The sequence below is a fragment of the Haemaphysalis longicornis genome, unplaced genomic scaffold (assembly GCF_048455015.1).
Source record: "Haemaphysalis longicornis isolate Haplotype H1 unplaced genomic scaffold, Haemaphysalis longicornis Haplotype H1 scaffold_2, whole genome shotgun sequence".
NCBI lineage: Eukaryota > Metazoa > Arthropoda > Arachnida > Ixodida > Ixodidae > Haemaphysalis > Haemaphysalis longicornis.
In genome coordinates this window covers 112,832-134,692 of record NW_027526295.1, presented here as the reverse complement: position 1 = coordinate 134,692, position 21,861 = coordinate 112,832, and positions in this window count along the sequence as shown.

Sequence of the window (21,861 nt, the reverse complement as noted above, 5' to 3'; positions counted from 1 at the left end):
CGATAATAAAACGTGCCCACAGAAAAAACGCGTGCCTTATGCATAAATGAAGGAAAAGCCAAGAACCGAAATCGGGATAGAGGGAGAAGACGGTGAGGACGGACAAGACAAATAAATTAGGCACTATTTCCACACGTGTGTGAATTGCGTAAGCATTCTGCCTTGACGTGTGGTCACCTTATTTTGAGCGTAATCATGTTCCAATAAACGTAAGGTTCTACGTCTAGCTGCGTGCGTAGGTTGTGCAAGGTGTTGAATTGGAACGTAGTAACACATTTAGAAGGCTAACAGTCACCTAGCTATATAAAAAGAGCTTTATTTGTCTAGTAGCAAAGACGAACTAATGGGATTAAAAAGGGTCGAAAATCTTTTGTTCCGACTCGTTGTTGAAATACCACATTAATAGTTTCCATTCAATATGTGAAAAGAAAAAAAGTGCATTGGGGCTCTTGGGAGAAAACTGGGCAATGTTCATGTGGAATATTTGAAAGAGATGGTTTTACGTGCACTAGGAATAGGGCAGCACACTTGCGGGGGGCACATGAGACGCGGGAGGCCGTCGTAGTTTAGAGCTGACACTACGCGTTTTTGTGCGGTTCTCTTGCGGCTTCAGAGTATTTTTTTAAACCGAATTGCCTTTTGCGCTACAATCCAGAAAATTTTAGTTTGCATGTTGGCCTGTCTTCCTGTCTATCCCTCGATTAATCCTTCCTAACAATTGTTACAAGAACGTTTAGACAGGTTCATATACGCAAAACTATTCCAAACCTCTAATTCTTCAAATTCAGTTAATACTTGTAAAATTGGGCATGAAAAAACGAACATCGCGCATATTTGATGCAGAACATGAATTGATATTTACCGTGCTGGTTTATTAAATATACATAGATGCCCGATTTTTGCGGTACGAGATAAAGAATACGTGTTTTAAATATTGTTTGAGCAGAAAAATGCAAAAAGACCAACTACAGCCGTAACTCAATGTGAAAGCTGTCAGAAGTGCCGAACAGTGATTCGCCATAATGGGCTGTAGGGCCGCTATCCGCTCACTGCTACCACCCAAGGCTGCCACCCGTCTTCGCAGTGCTCGCGCGCCGCTGCGCCAGCGGGAGTTATGTTCTTTTCGCGCTTGCATTTCCTCACGCATGTGCCCGCGTTGCACTGCCTTTTTTCCAGCTTACTGTCTTAAAGGAGCCATGAAGAGAAAATGCAAGTTGGTTTTATTCGAAAGATTTCGTGTTTTATAGTGCCCCCAGCGCTTGTCCGGATACAAACGGTGCTTTATTCACTGAGAAATTAAACAATTTAGGTTAAAATTTTGATTTTCCCGCTCAATCGTGCGTTTTCGTGGTCCCAAGTGACATCACAGGAACCGACCGCTCTGCAGCCTAGAGTACCTTCATTCACGCATCCGCCGTACAGGGTAGAGACACGTAACGCTGGCGCCGCCATGTTCGGTTGCTCGCTCGCCGCCAAAGCAAGTCATTGTGTCGAAACCGCGCTAAAATTATCGCCGCAACGCGGTTTACTGAACAAGTTTGAATCATATTGTCTGTTTCGCGTTGCTAGGTCTCGTGGGAAACGAAAAGAATAACGCGTTGAGCCCGTTGGCCCAATTGCGGCGGCACGGGACCGTTCAAAAATTGTCTCCACCCTGTACAGCGGTGTTGGTTTGTTCCCGCGTTTCTTTACGTTCCGTAACCTAGATGGCGCCACCATACCCTGGCAAGCGTTTGGTTTGTTTTTGCCCGCATTTAAACCTGGCTTGTTATTGTTCTGGGAGAAAATATTCGTTCCCTGAAACAGTGCTCGCTCGACAAATGGGGTCACGTAAGACACTGTTGCTTGCGTCAATCGGCCAGTGTCGTCTGCGACAACCCCAAGCCCCGTAGTGCTGTGCAGCTAAACCAAAGCATGCTGTGCGCAGTACGAACAGCAGAACGCATCAGTACTTCTATGTTTACATGTGCTTTCATAACTTCCACTGTTTGTCCCATCATTCTTATTGCTTTGTAAAGAATGTGCTCTAAATTTAAGCGCAAATCGCTCGTTCGTCTAGTTTGTACGCTCTACCTAATTTGCGTCTGCTTCTGCCAGCCTCCGCCAATCGCAGAGCTTAGCCCATGTGACATCACAGGTTCTGTTGCGGGAAATGAGCTGGTGGGTCGCATGACCATTCCCGTTTTTCCTAATTATGTAGCTTATTTGAGCGAATTTTACGTTAAAAGTGGTGTCAGTATGATTCTAACGAGACAATCTTTTGAATGAACCAAACATCTGTTTTCTCTTCATGGCTCCTTTAAATACCAACACAGCGACCATTCCGAACTAAATTAACGCGGGCGCTGGCAGTTAATAACGTATATTTCGCCTCCTATGTACCTGCGTTTTTTTTTTTTTTTGCGCTAAACAACGGGGAGATGTTTGACAAGTGCCAGCGCTCCACGAGTCTGGAACACTTATGACTATACAAACCGCTTGGCTTTCAAAGCCTCTGGGTTACGCCTCGACGACAGCCCCTACCACGGAACGCCGTGTGGCTGTACATGGGTCCAGCAAGCGAACTACGACGATAAGGCGAGCCTCTACTAAACTGCTCTGCATTTAAAGGGACACTGAAGTGAATTTGTCAAACTCCCGTTTTCTTGCACTGCGTAGACTGGCTCAAATTAGCACACTTTTCATCTTTTATCCGGTTGAGTAATCGGTAATTATTTTACAAAGCGCGAAAGAAGAAAAACTACCATGCGCGGTTTGCGGCGGCCGCACCAAGCTGTGACGTTGGGAGGAGGGGGCACCGTGATTGGACGATGCCCAAGGTAGCAATCAAACAAGTTTCGGTTTCGGTTCTGTAAAACAAGATGTTTGACATCCGATGGCATCGTTGGATGGGCATTCTCAATATCACAGTAATCGTAGTACCGCGCTTCTGCCATGTTGTCGACTGTAAAATGCATAAGATAAGCCTCCCAGGACGGCTTGGAATCGTAGCATTCATTAGCTGAGCCCTACGAAGTGCATGAACGCCCTCCGCGTCCCCGCAGACGCTCAAATGCATGCACTTTTCCCCCATATTTGGAGCTTGCCTCACTCATGCCTGTATCGTAAAAAGCGTGTTCGCACCAGTCTGTTGATTCTGGTCTGTTGATTCTGGCCTGGGCCCACTGCCTGCATGCAGTCGGTGCATATGGCAACAGCACGCCAACGAGTACTCGCTAGCGCGCCAGTGCCAGCCTGCGCGAGTTCTGTGGACTATTTCGTGGAGCAATGAACGTTACGGCCCAAAAAAAGGTGAACCCAGTATAGAAAACATCGGCGAAAAACGAAAAAGTGAACCTATAAAAAAAAAGCATGTACCCGCGGGGATTCCAACTTGTGACTGGCAAAACAATCCGGGTGACATACCTAGCGCTCCCGACCACTAGGCTACGGGCGGACGATGCTGATGACGGAAATATAAGCTATATAATGTATAACTAGTTTACACTTTTATTTAGTTTTAGTATTTCAAGCAGCTTAGGTGACTATTTGTTGTATTGCGCTCGTGCAGTAAGCGTCCCCCGAGTTTCTACAATAGCTCACGTCTAGCAATTGCATTTCGTAGACGGAAAAGCGTTCGCAGATGCGTAGTCGTGCTGCTGACCGCTGTGCTTGTTCGCCCAGCGCAAAAAAGTGCTTCCCGCACCCTAGTTTTACGCTGTACGATAAAAATAGCAGTTGATTTTATTTCCTTCGTACCTATATTGACTTTGCTTACTCTTCTCCCCCTTCAAGAGGCCTTATATTTTCCTAGTGGCGTACCAGTCAGCGAAGCATCGCATGTGCGCTTGTGCAGCGCTTGTGTGAAGCGACCTTGACTTGGAGCTAGATACAGTGTACAAACTAACGAAGTAAAGAATGGCACATTCTTCCATTCCCAAACCCCGCACGGGGCACCTTGAGCAATCTTGGTGACGGTACTGGCGATACCGCGGACCCCGAGCCCCCAAACATAAGCTGGATCCAACCGTGGCGATGTGTTTATAGGTGGAGGGTTAGAAACCACGAACGGTGGCCGTCGGAGCCCAGGTCAAGCTCCGGCGGATGGGCTCCCTGTCTGTTCACCAGGCAGAGAGCTCCGGGACCTCTTTGACTACCAGGGTAAGGTCAAAGGAGAAAGTACCCCCGTCTCCCTGCTTTCCAATGTATCATATGGAATTTTCAAACCCCCCCCCCCCCCCCCAGACGTGATCGGCCCCCCAAAAGGGGCCGCACCGAAGTTTCCTTTCCACTCCTACCAACTATCAACGTTCCGAAACATGACAACTATCCCCGTTTTTTGGTCCTTGAATCAATAGACAAATCCAAACCCGTCTCCTCCCAATCTGTATTCCTCGTCTCCAAGTTCCTTGAAGGAATCATTGGCAAATCTTTCGAGGCAAAAAAACTACGAACAGGCGAAGTGTTGGTTGAAGTCAAGACGCAGCAGCAAGCCACAAATCTCCTGACCCAAACCCGCATGGCAGATCTGGACATCACTGTCACACCCCACCGCAGCCTCAACAGCTCGCAGGGGGTGATATCTCAACCAGATCTGCTAAGTGAAACAGAGGCCGACCTTCTAGAAGGCCTGAAGAATCAGGGCGTAACAGCTGTCAGGAGAATTACCATCCGTCGCGACAATGTAGAAATACCCACAAAGCACATTATCTTAACATTCAGCAGTTCAAAGCTTCCTGATCACATCAATGCTGGTTTCATTAGGTGTGTTGTACGTCCGCACATACCTAACCCGCGCCGCTGCTACAAGTGCCAGCGGTTCGGGCACGCTACCACTTCTTGCCGCTGCAAACAGACTTGCGCAAAATGCGCCACACACGACCACCCCACTGAAAAGTGTGATTCCACCACCTTCACCTGCGCAAACTGTCAGGGGCCGCACGCGGCTTACTCCCGTAGCTGTGAAAAGTTTCACCAAGAAAAAAAGATCATCCACGTGAAAGTAACTGAGAACATCTCCTTCCTCGAGGCGCGAAAGAGGTTCGCCTCTTTCCCCTTGGGGAGGTACGCCGACGCAGCTCGCCGGGGGGCGGAGCGGCGTCTGGTTTCGGCGGGGACCCAGTACCGCGAGTCGGACTTGGTCCCGCCTCCGCCCCCCCCCCCTGGGTTGCCTCAGGCAGCTCAACCCGCCTCCGCACCGCTCGCTGAGCCAGCAGCGGCTGTGGTCGCAACCACGTCTGGTGGAAGCGATACTGCGTCCTCCACTTCCACTCCAGCGTCCCAAACCACAGGCGAGGGCGCAGTGGAGATGGACTTGGGGGAGCCAGCAGCAGCTCCCGCCACCATCGCACCGCCTGCGCCATCCGAGGCGTTCCTGAATCCCTCGGTGGTTGCGGGCAAGGAAAAGCGCACCCCAAAGGGTTCGCGGTCCAAGGAGCCTGATCCCTCAGGCGCTCCGAGGACATCCGAGGATGAAATGGACGTCGGTCCGTTCTTGTCTGCGGTGCACCGCAAGGAACGCGTCCCGACGCCAAAGCCTCCCGACAAGCCAAAAAAGACGAGAATCACAGCCCCGAAAGACGACACATAAACAACACAGTCCAGTAGCTCCGAACACTTCATAATGGGAAGAGAGAACATAGTACAATGGAACTGCAGAGGCCTCCTTAAAATCTTGACGATGTAAATGAAATACTGCATGCTAATCAGCCAAGTGTAATGTGTGTTCAGGAAACACATTTGAATTCTAAACACACAAATTTCTTGAATAGTTACCTGGTATACAGAAAGGACAGGGATGGCTGCACACACTCTTCTGGGGGTGTGGCCATAATTGCCCGGAAATCTTTAGCATGCCACCCTGTCACTTTGAACACCATCCTTGAGGCTGTAGCAATACGCTTAATAATATTTAATAGGTTGATAACGGTATGCTCTATATACATTCCTCCTGATGTTTCACTTTTAAGCTCTGACTTCGAGGCGCTGGTAGACCAGCTGCCCGAACCATACATCCTTACAAGCGACCTTAGTGCTCACAACTTTCTTTGGGGCTCTTCCAGAACGGATGCCCGAGGTCGCCTGATAGAGAAATTCCTTACATCTTCTGGAGCATGCCTTTTCAACAGTAAACAGCCTACATACCATAACATAGGACACAACACATACTCATGTCTTGACTTGGCGATTGGCTCAGCAGTTCTCTTCCCTCTCCTCGAGTGGGGTGTGGGCACTGACCCATACGGTAGTGACCACTTCCCCACCTCACTCACATATATAGGTAAAGGCCCATGCAGTCCATCTTCCCATAATAGGTTCAATGAAGCACGAGCTAACTGGAATACATTTACACAGACATCCAAACTACACCACACATCCATAGGACACCTACACGTCCAAGAAGCTACCCGACTGCTCACGGCGCACATCCTCGACGCCGCCGAAAAGTCCATTCCCCACGCCTCTGGTGCCCCGCGCAACCAGCGGAGGCCGTGGTGGAATGAGGACTGTAGGCGGGCGCGAGAGGCCCAGAACAAGGCGTGGGGTGTCCTTCGTCGGTACCCCACGTCGGGTAACCTCATTTTGTTCAAACGGGCCAAGGCGTTAGAAAAACATGTGCGCCGTGAGGCAAAACGAGAGAGTTGGCGTTCCTTCATAACACCAATAAACTCCTATACAGACACACTGAAAGTATGGACAAGAATACGGAAACTCAAAGGACAACAAACACACAGCCTGCCTCTGGTCAGCACAACAGGGGACACACTCGAAGACCAGGCTGACACCCTCGCACAACATTTCCAACACGTGTCCAGTTCAGCACACTACACAAACACGTTCATGAAACACAAACAAACGGCCGAAAAGAAACCTATACTAGATAACAATAGGTCAACATCTTCTTATAACTCAGAGTTTTCACTGCATGAGCTGAGGGCTGCTTTGAGCACGTGTAAACCCTCAGCTCCAGGCCCAGACAACATCACATACACAATGATACAACACCTGCACGCAGACACTCTTCTAACACTCTTACACCTATATAACAAGATATGGCTTTCGGGGCACATTCCAAACTGTTGGAAGAAGGCTATAGTTGTTGCTTTTCTGAAAGAGGGAAAGGACCCGTCGTCCCCCTCAAGCTACCGTCCTATAGCCCTGACGAGCTGCCTGTGCAAGCTCTTCGAGAAGATGGTAAATCGCAGGCTCGTGTACTTCCTCGAGTACAACGGTCTTCTCGAGGGCTGCCAGGCAGGCTTTAGGGTGGGGCGATCGACGAACGATCAACTAGTTGCTCTTGATTCGTACATCACAGATGCCTTCGCGCATAAGCAGTACTGTTTAACTGTCTTTTTCGACCTCGAGAAGGCCTACGACACCGCTTGGCGCTACGGGATCCTCAGTGACCTGAAGTCATTCGGTGTCTCGGGTAACATGTTAAACACTCTTGTCAGTTACCTGTCAGAAAGAACGTTTCGAGTGAGAGTCGGTGGTGCACTCTCAAGGGTTCACGTGCAAGAAAATGGCGTGCCACAGGGTGGCGTGTTGAGCTGCACTCTCTTCATAGTAAAAATGAACTCTCTTGGTAAGGCACTGCCACCCACAATCTCTTATTCCATGTATGTAGATGACGTCCAGATATCCTATAAATCATGTAATATGTCAATCTGCGAACGTCAAGTCCAGCTTGGTGTCAAGAAACTTGCCGGCTGGGCAGACAACAATGGGTTTAAATTGAATCCTGCAAAAAGCTCCTGCGTTGTGTTCACCAGGAAGCGTGGGGTCCATCCGGACCCAGACATTACTCTTAATGGCGTGTCGCTTCCTGTGAACAAGGAGCACAAGTTCTTGGGTGTGGTGTTTGATCACAAACTCACATTCATTCCCCACATCAAGGAACTTAAAAATAAATGTCTCAAATGTCTCAAAACAATGAATATACTTAAGGTTCTCTCCCATCAATCCTATGGTTCCGACAAAGAACTCTTGCTTCGCTTGTATACTGCTTTGGTTGGGTCTCGTTTGGACTATGGCAGTGTGGTATATGGGTCGGCGACTAAGACAGCCTTGCGAATTCTTGACCCACTGCTACACTTGGGCCTTCGTCTTTCGTCGGGTGCTTTTCGCACTAGCCCTGCTGAGAGTCTTTATGTCGAATGTAATAAGTGGAGCCTTGAGAACCAACGAACATACATGGACTTGCTTTATGCTTTTAAAATTTCATCGCTGAATAATCATCCTTTTTATCCTGTCTTTAATGATACATCAACATCTCTGCTCTTTGTAAATCGCCCATCCGTTCCTCTGCCCTTTTCACTTAGAGTGAGAGAGCGAGCCTCAGATCTCAGTGCTTCGTTTTTAGACGTGTACAGGTCATCCTTTTCTAACAGTTTACCGCCTTGGCAAGTTCGCCCTGTGTCGTGCGACCTTTCTTTTATGAAACTTGATAAAAATCGTGTACCACGAGCTGCAATACTGCAGCACTTTCTGTGTTTGCAGTTTAAATACACATGTGCGGAATTTTATAGTGACGCTTCTAAAACCTCCACTATGGTGTCGTGCGCTGCTCATGGTCCAAATTTTAATGCAGCCAGAACCATGAGCGTGCACACAACAGTTTTTTCAGCAGAAGCGTATGGAATTTTACTGATTGTACGACACATTCTTGAAAATCAAATTCCCAATTCCATCATCTATACAGATTCTTTGAGTGTTGTTCGCGCACTGTCATCGCATACACCCCCCAAAAACCACATAGTTAATCTTGTATTTAACACTATCATGTCCGTGTATGCACAAAAGCATAAGCTGGTCCTCTGCTGGGTCCCAGGACACGCAGGGATCGCTGGGAATGAGTTGGCAGACGAGAGGGCCGCTGCTGCTGCACTCAGGAACACTGTAGACATTACAGCGACACCCTACACAGACCTCAAGCCACACATAAGACAACACCTGCGCAGAACATGGCAAACACACTGGGATGAACAGACAGACTACAAACTACATGTAATAAAGCCACACTTGGGACGGTACACATCTGACTCACACAACAGACACACGGAAGTCGCTTTGGGTAGGCTGCGGATAGGGCACACCCATGCGACGCACTCGTATCTGCTGACGGGATCTTCTAGACCCCAGTGCAGCAGGTGCGGAGAGGCCCTATCCGTAGTGCACATACTAATCACATGCAAGGCACTTCACACAACACGACGCAAACACTTCAGAGAACTCTACAGACAACATATTCCCCTACATCCATCGTTTTTTCTAGGTGACGATGCCATTGTTTCTGTGAAACGTGTGTTTGAGTATTTGTTAGACGTGAAATTTTTAAACCTCATTTCCTATCATGCATCATGAAATCTGGCCCTATACACCAGCCATGCTCATTGTCGTTTTGTAATTTCACTTTTGTTTTTGCTGACTTTACTTAGTTTTCAAGGTTTCACCCCTCATATATGACTATTGTTTTGGCGCTCTTTGCCCCAGTTGGCTTTGCGCCATAAACATCCAACCATCATCATCATCTTCTTCCATTCCCAAACGCGTGTTGTGGCTTAGTTTCAACTGATCGAGCGAATTGCGACGACCCGTCGGCGGCCAGCGGACTAAACGCTGGGCCGACTGACTCGGTCGCGGAAGGTCGGCGAGCCGTGCAGTAGCGCAGCCAATTGCCAGCTCCTCTCCTGCTGACGTCACACGAAAACGGCACAGAAAATGGCCGATCGTAAAGAGAGGAGGACAGCATTTTTGAATTGATTTTTCTGCTAAATAAATTCGCGTAAACGCGCTCAGAGTGGTCGAAACAGGGCCTAGGGACTCCGGACTACAATTTGCGCTCGTAACCCCGCATTGTTTACAAATGACTTCAGTGTCCCTTTAAAACGCTGGTAACCGAGCCTACATTTCGTGGCGGCAGTCCACGAAGTTTCACAGCAACGAAGGGCCCCGTGATAACACGCGAGCAGTTGCGCTAAATTGAATTGACAGTAGGGAAATTTCCAGCATGTCTATCATCGTGTATCTACAGGGAGGGGGTGGGGGGCGGAAGAGCGTTACGAGTGGATGGGTGAGAGGAGAGGAATTTGCGTGGCTGCGTTGGCAAAAGACTTGTAATTCGACTACATTTCCATAAAAGTACGCAGAGTACACAGATAAACAGCCAGTTTTTTTTTTAGGTAAAAATATTACTTGACAACTTACGTTTCCCGGTGCCGTTTCTCTTTTGGTTGTGGGGTGGCTTTCTCTTAGACATAAGAACAGCCATTCTCCCGTGTTCACTGCGTTCTAAACCATCTCTGCATTTTCTCGTTCTGTTGGCTTCACCTAGAGTTCTTGCGTATAGTTCCCCCAGAGGAGAAGAGGCACGCGTTCATGCGCCATCTTGAGTTCCAAAGTCGCGCGGGAGAGCCACCCGTCCCGCATGTAGGAGCTGCCGCGCCGGTTTCAGTGGCGGGCCGGTCCGTTTAGAGCTGCCGGCTGCGTTCGCCTCTGCGCGGCGCAGCCCCGCACCTCTGTCGAAACTGAAACTGGAACTGTAACGCCACCTAACATGCTTCGCCCTCTCGTCGTTTCGGCGAAAAAGGCATATTGAGTGGGCACGAAGAGAAGTAGGCATGGGTTCTTGACTGACCAAGCGGCTGCTTTTTGTTTTGCAGTCTTTCCTGGTTGGCGCATGGCTTCTACCACGGCATGACGCATCGACTGTTGCAGTCCTGCAAGTTCAGGTGGTACCTCTGGCGCCGATTGTCGACGATCCGTGCTTTCGTCAACAACGGGATCAGGCAACCACCTTCAAACCCTTTCTCGACAAGCAAGCGTCGTCAACATGGTCAACACTAGCCACCGAGTACTTAAAGGACGGGGATCGCACGCCAGCGCGCTATCGCATGGGCACGGAAGAGCGGCAGCCATGTGTTCTTCACTGCCCAAACCGCTGCTTTTGGTTATGCAGGTTTGTGAAATGCCGTCAATGTACTGTAAGCGTCTAGTAACGCCTGCATGCTGCTCTTTCCGTGCCCCAGTGTTCTTTTGGAAATACCTAATCACAGCGCGAAGGACGGGACAGACAGAAGACTAACCACTGTACAGGCGCTGACTCTGAACTAAATTTATTGAAAACCCGCCACAAACATTTATGCTGAAGGCAAACAACGCCACACGTGTCAAAGTAACATACAAAAACAAACAAAACCAGATAAAAGGACAAAAGGGAACATGACTGATTTGTCGTTATCCATGAACAGGACCTCTTTATCAGTAAGCACCACTGAAGGGTGGCTCACACATTTTTCGCCCCTCTTGCTAATGTGATAGGCTTCAACTATCTCGCGGAGTAGCAGCTTCGGGCGCTTGGTAACAATATCCTGAAACACCGGGTGGCAGCCGTACGTGTGGCAGTAATTAAGTATGAATCGCGCTGTGATTAAGTATGAACACGTACCAACTCGCCCAACTTGCAACTGTCCTTTGCGAGATATTATGTGAATGTGTTCTTGTATCAATACAGGTCCTTCTTTGCGGTAACATGTATTTAAATCCTGGGTCTAATAAGGAAGTCCTAGAGGCTATCGGCGAACTTTCCGCCAAACTGGAGTCGCGTCACGCTGATGTTTTGTAGCAATTTTCTGACCTTAAAAAGGTTCAAGAAATACTAAGGCAAATGATTTCCGACTTATCAACTAGGATGTACGCTCTTGAGTCTGTTGTCGATACCCTTGACGGCGGACCACGCACCGCTGACAAAACAAACATTGTTTATTCCGCTGTCCAAAGCGAAAAATTAGGAATTTAAGTCAAGGATGGACGAGCTTGAAAACCTGTCCGGGGCAACCTTATCTTTTACGGAATAGCTGGCGATGAATCGGAGACATGGGATCAATCTGAACCACACGTGTGTAACCTAGCCTCTCAGCTTGAAATGGAAAGTTCTGAAATTTCTGGTAGTATCTCGAGAGCGCATAGGTTGGGCGCTTTTTCAGCCACAGAAATGCGACCCATCATCGTCAAGTTTTGTTCTCCAAAAATGGGGACCGCATCCTTTCACAAAAAGCCAAACTCAAAAGAACAGGCGAATCAGTGGGGGAGGACTTTTGCCAAACCACTCGACAGTCGCGGAAAAAATAATTGAATTTCGCAATTCAAGCGGTCAGCGTTTTTTACTACGTAGAAACAAACTTAGAATGAACAAGAAAACGTACGTCTACTGAGCGGAGACCGATGAGGTTTGTGAAGTCGCCCCTAGCCAAGAGACTCGTGCACCGAGCGGTAGCGCGTCAGTGTATAGTTACCGCGTGAATCCCCATTCATAAATATCTTCAACGCAGTCACATGTCGAGCACGTGTCCGTACTTTTCACAAATACGCGAAGCATAATGAACAACCTGGTGCAGTTATCTTCTGCAATTGATTCATGGTCCGGAGATATCACTGTTTGTAAAAGACTAAAATAGAGAACAGTGATAAATTTTAATGCGAAAATTCATACGTTTGTCGTTACGCCCGTGACGTACGTTCTGAAGGAGGTGTATTGATTGGTGTCAGCAGTGCTCTTAAATCTTCTGTGGTTAGTGTCACTTCCTCCTTAGAACTTATCTGTGTATGAATCTGTCTCCCCAGCCAAGATGTCATTTTCTGCGCATGTTACCGGCCGCCTACCGCCTCGCCCCCGTTTTCTGTCGAACTACATGATGTGTTAAACAATGTCTTTATTATATACCCGAATTTTTCCTTATTTATTTCGGGAGACTTTAACCTAATGAAGTGGCAAAGCGACCTTCTAACCGTTACTAAAAATTCGTCTCTGTATACTGACTTCATCAACGTATGTTCTGACTTCAACGTAACCCAACTTGTTCACAAACCCACACGCACTACCACTACTTGTTCCAACACCTTATACTTGATCTTCACAAACGCGCCAGACTTGGTTACTTCCCTTAGTTACCTTTAAAGAATAAGTGATCTCTCAATGTTACACTTTAAACTAAACGCACGTTCTTCCTCTAACGAAAGTGTTAAAACTCTCGGGAATTACTCTAGAGCAGACGTCAGGTCAATGACAGAAGAAATGGTGCGATTCGTCGATGAATTCATGGCGAACCTTGAGGAACGGTCAATACAAGAAAACTGATCTATTTCTAAAAATGAACTTTTAACTAAACTTTCTATTCCTAAAAATAAAGTTGACTGTTACGTTCCACAAAAAAAAAATTCGCTCCACTCCACCCCGTGAATGTGGTTGGAAAGCAAAGCTGTAAACGGAACCCACAACGATTACCCATGCGACTTCACTTAAATTCACTAACGTCGCTTTAAACATTGTAAAACCAGAGAGAAGTGAAATGCACTTAAGCACACCCTTTATTATACCAAAGAGATATTCTTGGTAAGGTTAAATCATGAACTATGATTGGTTGAGTTGCATTGGTGTAGCACATGAGTGCAGACTCTTTTTTTATTAAATAAAGAAGCTAAATCACGGTGTTACACGATCTCACTTCTCAGTCCTTGCCACCGCGGACGGAGGCGACGACAATTGCTGCAGAGACGGAGGAGGAGAGGAAGAGGAAATACGTTTACTCAGATTTCTGAACTGCCCAGAGTTCAGAACGGCCCAGGAGAGTGGTTTCTTCATCGGACCCCATATGTAGTCCGCACCGCCTGTGCTCTGCGCACCAGCTGAAGCTAGGTAGACAGAGAGGGGCTAGACAGCAGCATCTCCCATTGCTCTTGTTGGTTAGCTGAGGGAAAGACAGGAAGGTGTTCAGGGCTAAAGTCGCACACCTCGATTATGTGTCGGAGAGTGCGTACTTCTGAGCAAAATTTACATTCAGCATCGTAGTGATTCGGGCGCGTTAAGTGAAGACGTGTCGGGAGTAGGAAGCAGCCGGATTGTATTAGCCGTAGGGTAGTTGGTTGTTCTCTGAAAAGGTCAGGGTAAGGCGAAGGTAGGGCCTGTCTCTGAACGCGATAACGCTGGGTTATGTCCCTGAACGAGACAAGAGGGTGACTGTCCTCGTGCAGCTCCATAGCACGGGGGTAAACGCGCAGGCTTGTTGGTGGGCGTAATCGATGCCCTCTATGGAAGCGTGAGTGGGTGTCCTGATAAGCCGAATGCAACCGTTTGGGGAATGGTTTTTAGCACACGCACTGTAGGTCGGACCACCCAACACGACTGCTGATTGCGGTAGGCTTCTTGGGAATCGTTGACTACCTTCCGACCCCCTGGTTGAATGAGAGCAAAGGCGATGGCTGCCTCTTCTGCTGCCGTTATGTCTTGAGCCTTGAGTGAGGCACACGCAAGGAGGTGCCTCTTCTGCTGCCGTTATGTCTTGAGCCTTGAGTGAGGCACACGCAAGGAGGTTGGTTCTGGAGGTGTTCACGATGATGGCGTGCTGCTGCCCTCGATGTTGGGATGCGTCTGTGTAGATAACTGCATGATCCCCACCGAGGGTGGTGTTGAACGCTTGAACGTGCTTATCGGCGACCCTTGCCGTTTGAGGAGTTCATATTTCTGAGCAAAGGGAGCATCTTTAGTTCTTGTCGCCAAGAGTCAGGGAGCACATGAAGCGGAGCGACATTCTGTGCTGCCCAGCCAATCTGGTGAAGGATGCGGCGACCCACCGCAGTTCTGCTCATCCGGAGCTTCTGCTTAGAAAGATGGCCCTCTATCAGCCCACCGTGTTGTGAAGCTCCGTGCTAAGCAGTCTCTGTGTGGATGCACTCCTAGGCCTGCTGAATCGCCTTTCAAATCATTATATAAAGCATCGTTATGTCCTCATTGAACAGAAGAAGACAGGGATTGACGTAAGTGATTCTCGAGAGGACAAAAGTTTGAATTGATCGAAAGGTATCGAATTACTTGAGGCCTACCTTCTTCGTGTCAACTCGCCTGATCATGTGTGTGATTTTATTGATGCTGTGCTTGAGCCGCTGCAAGGATACGTCACTCCTAGTGTTGGCCTAGAGATGTAGGCCCAGGATCTTGATGCTGTTGCTTGGAGAGATGACCTGGCCATCAAGGAGTATTTGAATGTGTTCCTTGATGTGTCGCTTGGCGTGAGGGCGGACAAGGAGGTGTGATTTTTTGCGTGAACACTGGAGGCCACAGGCTTTAGTGCATTGGAGTACTAGAATTTAAACGTCATGCGTTGGTGTGAGCGTGCTCTAATTTCTTTCAACTCCTATCACACGCGCAAGGCGCGCACAGGGCCGCTAGACTTGCCGTGGGAGGAGTGCTCAGTGGAGCGAGAGGTCGTGTGACGCTATCACGAGGCATTCAGAGAGATTGTAAGGGGTAAACCCGTAGATGTGTTTGGTTAGTTCTCCCCCTGTCTTCCCCGTCTCCGCGTGGGCTCGTAGCTAAATCGGCAATAAAGAACAAAAAAGGTTCGTAGCTAAATCGGTACGACAACGGGCTCTCGCTTTGCTACTCTATTAGTTCCAGGTTCGATTCCTGTCGGTGCCAGTAAATTCTTTTATTTGTCCGCGGGAGTTTTCTGTTGACACCAACGGTTGCGAAAGAACCCTTGGGTGGTAGATGTAAAAAGCTTTGCTTTAAACCCTGAACCACAATGCAGGCAAGCTCCCTCCTACGTATGCAAGATGCCTGGGGTGATTACTTCGACGAACTTCTTACAAGCTTCGAGCTTCGCGCCTTTCCCCGCAGTGAAAAAGGCTTCCGCATGGAAGCCCAAACGTCTTTTTAGCCTTTTTAACTAAACCTTTGGCCGGCGATAACCAGTTTCTTCAACCATGAATTCCTCTCTAGTGTATATCAGTATGAAAATCTATGCAAGCAACCACCGCTGCGGCGTAGAACGAAGTTCACTGCGCAGGAGCGGCGCAATGATATCTTGTATATCCTTTTTTTTATGTCGTCCTCCTTTCTATAATGTAATTTACACCACTCTGTTCTCCCTGTTACGGTGAGGCCTCGTATCCGGAAGTGTTGGTTTCAGTTTCCTGGAACCACCCATGACGTACTTCTGCTGTGTCTTGATAAGCACGGCTCATAGCGAACAGCTAGCAGGCACCAAAGATTAAAAAAAAACAAGCCTAATCAAGCTAAAGCGTTAACAGCGGAAGTGATAACGCCCAGTTAGTTCTTTTCGCCGCCTTCTTAGGGCGCCGTTGCCTGCATTCACTGGGTGAGTTCCAATTTCCCCTTTAGACGGCTTCGTTGCCCTCTTCGAAGACAGCCCACCATGTTAAGCACAGTTTCAATTCGAACGAAGCAGTCAACCAAGACTGCTTGGAGGGGACGGCATCAAAGTCAGCAACGATGCAGGCTAAACTGATAAGTGTCTTAATTGTCTAAACTGATACGTGATGCCAGCGCCACCTTTTTGCGTATTAATGGTGAAACAAATGTACTTTTTCTTTTATTGAAGTATCTAGTATAATTTACTAGTGGTGAAGATGACTTTGTTTAAACTTCAAATTACCCAATGTTTGAAATATTAACGGCAATACTATTTACGAAATCTGCGGCTTGCATTTCTCAACATGTCTGCTACGAGGCTGCCGTGTGCGTTGGTGTTGCGTTCGGCAACGCGGCGCCGTTCAAATGTTATACCTTTACACGTTTATTTAGACTGCTTCCTAAGCTGTCTACGAAGCTGTCCGCGAATTGAAACGCAGCCACTGTCGGATCAGCCACCTTCCGTTATGGTTGCTCACATGGGGCTTTTGCCCGAAAAGGTCCATGGTTGAAGCATATGCAGGTACATTAGGAAGCGCTTTTGCAACCTCGGAACGGGATACAGATGTAGCTATAACTGGGGCGTTAAGTTTCTGCATACACTCGCATCTGGGACCGTACCCGCCAGTCCTTTAAACCTATTTGGCAATTTCTTGCGACAAATAAAATTACGCTGCACAAAGAACACAATCGATTCTGATTACCAAATATCCGAAACACTCCAGAAAATTGCGTAGCCTCAGTTCTCACAATTACGGCAATTAAATTTCGGACTGAAGCGGTGCATGCAGGCTCAGGCTTCTTTTCCGACATTAATGCTCGTTGTCAGATGCGAGGTCATCCACTTTACTTAGGCTATCCTTCTTCATCAGGGATACTTGCACACCGCTGTATAAACATCCCCGATGAAGACCGTTCGTTGTCGAAACTTGGAATAATTTTCCCAACGAAAAGCGTTTAAGACAAATTAGCGTGCACATTTAATGCACTGTGATGAATATTGTGATTATTAGTGACATTAGGGAGACGTCTTTGTGCGTGCCGATGGACACGGTCGTAATGTTCATGTGAATGCGTGCGTGCGTGTGTGCTTGGGCGTGTGTGTCTGTTTGTGTGTGCGCGCGCGTGTGTACGGGAGTCAGTGCTACACTAAATCTCGCGGTTCACTGTAATACGCAACAAGTACCTGTGGTTTAGTGCTGTTATAGTGCACCACACGAGAAGGCTTAGAGCTGTTGGTGGGCACTTGTAAATAAATAAATAAATTAAGAAATGAAGAAATAAATAAATGGTGGTGGTGGCACATACCCGTGTCGGCGCAAGAGAATTGTAAGAATATGCACGGCTGTCCAGGATTGCAGCTAGGGATGAATATGAACTGCCAATATGTGACGCCTGCCGTTGCTGCTGGCTTAAAAGAATACTTCGCCGAAACCTACGCGAACGTGTAGCTCAATTCGAAAACCTGTCTTTATTTTCGAGCTGAATTCAAAAACTTCTTTTGTTTTGGATGGCTGTTCAGTGGAATAAAAGTTGCCATGCCATCCCTAGAAGACCAATACATTACCTGAAACGTCAAGTAGCCTGATTTCGTGTTTTTCGATCGTACCCGAGAAGTGCGGTGCTCGGAATGTGAAAATTCGTTTTTGGCGAACGCCATCACCAATGACGAGCAGTAAAGCCCAGCTAAAACATATTTTTTCTGTGGCACCTCTAACGGCACGGGAAAAAAAAACTTCAAACCAAATTGACCACGGCCGCCTTTTGTGAACTTGCAAATGCGTTTTGGTAATCCGAATCGGTTGGGATGTGCCTGAAGAATAGAATACTTTGGGGCCACTTTTGCAATGGAAAACTGAGGGAAACAAGCCTGGCGGGGCTTTACCGGCCGGGCAAGGAATAAAAGTGTTAAAAACAAACAATTTCTTGTACCCTTAAAAATATATTCGCCAAGATTCTATCTGAAGTCCCTGGGCGTTTACATTATTTGATCTCCTTGCCGTGTCCTCTTACTTGGGGGCAACATGGGATAAGAAAGACGAGAAATAGGATGCATCACGGTACATATTTGCGATGTTTTATTTACCATTCGACATCTTTCTTAAATGAAAGTTTCAAGCATGGCACTGCTATTTTTTTACGTCAGGTGAACCTCCGTTGAGAAGCCTTCAAGGCGTGAAAGCGGAGTTATGTTCGTGCGCTTTTCATGTGCTGGCTATTAGAAACACTGCCCTTTTATATTTAAGTTTGCCGCGCTATGGTAAAAAGAGGTCATATTGCAAGGTGGGGAAATCATCAAACAATATAGCAATGTTATAGGGTTTTTGAGATTGCTTTGCGTTTACACTCATTGTCCTTTTGCAGTTAGCTTCTAGATGCTATGGGTGTGCTCATTATGCTGGATCGTCTTGGACTGTTATAATTTTTTGCCTTTTAAAACCATTGTTACTGCGAGGCTGTATATTGCCCACGTTGTCATTCAGATGACGCCTCTTCAATCCCCACCGCTGCTTCGCCCATCCGCCGTACCGCCAACGCCTCATTCACAAGTTTTATGGCCTTCGCCACAAATGATGTCTCTTCCACAAATTGCGGAATCGGTTCATAAGGGCGCTTCCGCCGTTATCAGCATCTGCACTGGTACGTCGCTATGCTGCCGACACGTTCGCGCTCGTTTCTTTCCGAGGAACAAGACCAAGAATTGAAATCGCTTTGGCGCGCACACAAGCCCGAATGAGCGCAAAAAAAAGCAGAAATTTGCTGCCGCACAATCTGCAACTACCGCCGCTGCCGCCTCAAATTCCACCTCATCAATTAGTTGCGAATTACTCCAGAGTGAAGAGCAGCTTTCCTGTTTGGAACGCTGACTTGAGGCAATAATTCTTGCTCAGCTTCAAGGCCTGAAATTGGGAGCGACATCTTCGCCGGTGCCTTTCAGGTCCAAGCTAGCGCACATCACCGATGGCCGGTGTTGCGGGAACGGGGAAGGGGGGAATGGAGGAGGCGGGACGTGCAGGCGCAGCTAGGTTTCATGCCCTCATTGACGTTATGCCCCTTCTGCCGGTTGTAGATTGCAACCTGGAGGACCCACTCCGCCCTGCCTGCTGTCCCAGCGGTCGACAGGTTTGGGCTAGTGTGTCACCCAGACAGTAAGATGGCTACGACGAGGGAAACGGACATAAAATGTTCGCCTGCTAGAATGAAGCTAGAGTACTTTCAAGTTTCTTTCAGCCAGCTCGCAAGGAAGTATGCTTAATCTAAAATGACAGGCAAACGTGTTTTGGTCCGCGCAAACGTTGGACTGAATCCAGCTTCGCCGGACAGCCTTCTTCATAGAGCACAAGGGAAGTAAATTATTTATTTATTTTGCGAAAGAGTAAGCTAAGCTATCCCTGTGCTCTTTAGACAAAATTTTCATCCGCCCGCCGCCATGGCTCAGTGGCTAAGGCGCTGTTCTGCTGTGCCCAGGGACGCGGGCTCAATGCCAGACGCGGTGGCTGCTTGTCAGACGGAGGTGAATTCGAAACATCCGCGTGTCGAGGTGTCAGCGTGCATTGAAGATTGATCTGGAGCCGTGCACTTCGATCACCTTATAGCCCGATGTATCTTCGGCTCGGTAAACACCCAAAATTTTAAAATGTCAAATATTATGCTACATATATTTAGAATGCTTGCAGTTTAAGGGGGAGGATAAAGCAAAATGCAAGTTTGGCTCACCCTAATAACTGCTTTCTCTATAAGAATGATGCAAATTATCTCGAAAACGTCGAAAAATAATCTAGATACAAAACAAAAATGAGAAAAACCGGCGGCTACTACTACAGTCCCAGCGGAAGTTTTTACTACAGTCCCAGGGGAATTTAAAAAATTGGTCGCTTATAAAACAGTAACCACGTACCGTTTCTGCTTTCGCATTTCTGGAAGGGTCCGCAGATATTTCCGCCGCGACACGATGATGTCCTTTCTTTCCAGAAGCGCAGAGTTACGTTTTCGCTTCCGAAAAGCAAATCCAATGTCATTCAGAAGCCGACGCATCGTTCTGACACTCAGCTTCGGCAGCCCCATGTCGGGTCGCTGGTCACATCGCTGTGGATCTTTTCTGCAGTTGGCGCCTCGTTGCGAATGAAGTACTGATGCACTTTCGGTCGGAGAGCAGCAAGGGTGAAGCTGTCGTACCGCTGTACTCTTGTCTGTCCTGTAACTGCAGGCGGTTTCCCAGTCGACAAACGAAGCCTTTTGCGCTTTGAGGACTTCAGGGCACCGCGCAAAACCTCATTCTTGAGCCGTGCGACCATACGCTCGCTTACGCCGGTAAGCTGGCTAACCAAACGAAATGCGGAAACGACGGAGAGTCCTGGTTGCGTCTGTCTCACTTGGGCGTACACGTTGCAGACAACTTTCTTGGTCTGTTTTGACAGCTTTTGGTTGTGAAGCTTTTTGACAATCCTTTGAGGCGAAATAAGTGGCGGGCTATCGGACGGAAAAGTAGCTGCTGTCGACGAAGACGCCATTTTTTTTTCTGAAAAGAACCTTCGTGCCACCAGTGGTAATTTCCGCAACCAAACAAAACCGAAAATTTAAAAAAAGTAACGCTTAACGGCGATTATATTGTGGCGATAGATTGGCGTTGTCAATGCAAGGCTAAAAAAAGAAAGATGTTTTTTTGAATGGCATAGGTTATGCGCATTGAATAATGTTTGTAGAACTACTTCCAACTGCGCAGCGAAATATGGTGGTTCGGCCGGCCACTTCGCCCCCCCCCCCCTCCCATAGCTTTCTCTCCATTACCAGAGAAAGTTGTCCCCGACTATAGGGTAGCAGCAACAGTTTTCAAATCACGGTAGTACAGGGAAGGCAGAGGCCACCTACCCTTTTGGGGCTTAAGATGTGGGCGTGAAAAGTTGCGGCTGCGATGTGTTTGCCCGTTTGAGGAAGAAGGGGACAGTGTTAGCGTCTCAAACCGTTTATTCTCTAGAGTCGTGGCCTTGGTGAAAGTTTTGTGTTTTTTATAATAAAACACACATACGTAGAGAGGCGTTTATTGGAAAAGATTGAGTTGAAGATTGGGAAACGAAGTAAACTGAAGGTAGACCCAGTGACGCCAGAACTATATTTTTACGGCGGGGGGCCTCAAGCGAAAATTCCTTTTTTTATTTTTATGTAGACATGAAATTTTTATTATATTCAAATGAGTTTCGCTTGGGAGAAAAAAAACGACTTTCTATATAAAAAAAATGTTTTTGTAACGCACTGCTCCTTCTTTCTGACTTCTTCGCAAAGTGCTTCAATGGACCCAGTAGGCTCATAGTTTAACGTGTAGGAGTGACGATTTTTTATTTTCCGAAAGAGCCAGACTAGAACAGGACTACAGAACTAATTAATTTTTGCGAACGGTAAGTACTATAGCGAGCGCTGCCCGCCCGCCCGTTAGCAGGGTCGGTCGGCGTCGTGCCATCTCAGAGAAAAGACTGCTGCACCTTCGTGCAAGCTTCACTTGCTATTTTTGATGTCTAGTTACAACTCAGAGTGAGAACCAAGTTGAGAACGCACTTGGTGAGCTGGAGCAGGGCTTTTTTATCTACCCGTCGTTTTGGGGTTTCGAGCATCAGGAAGTGTCCACAAAAATTACTGTCCAATCGGAAAACTAAAAGCTCCCCTTTCTGCAGCACCACACT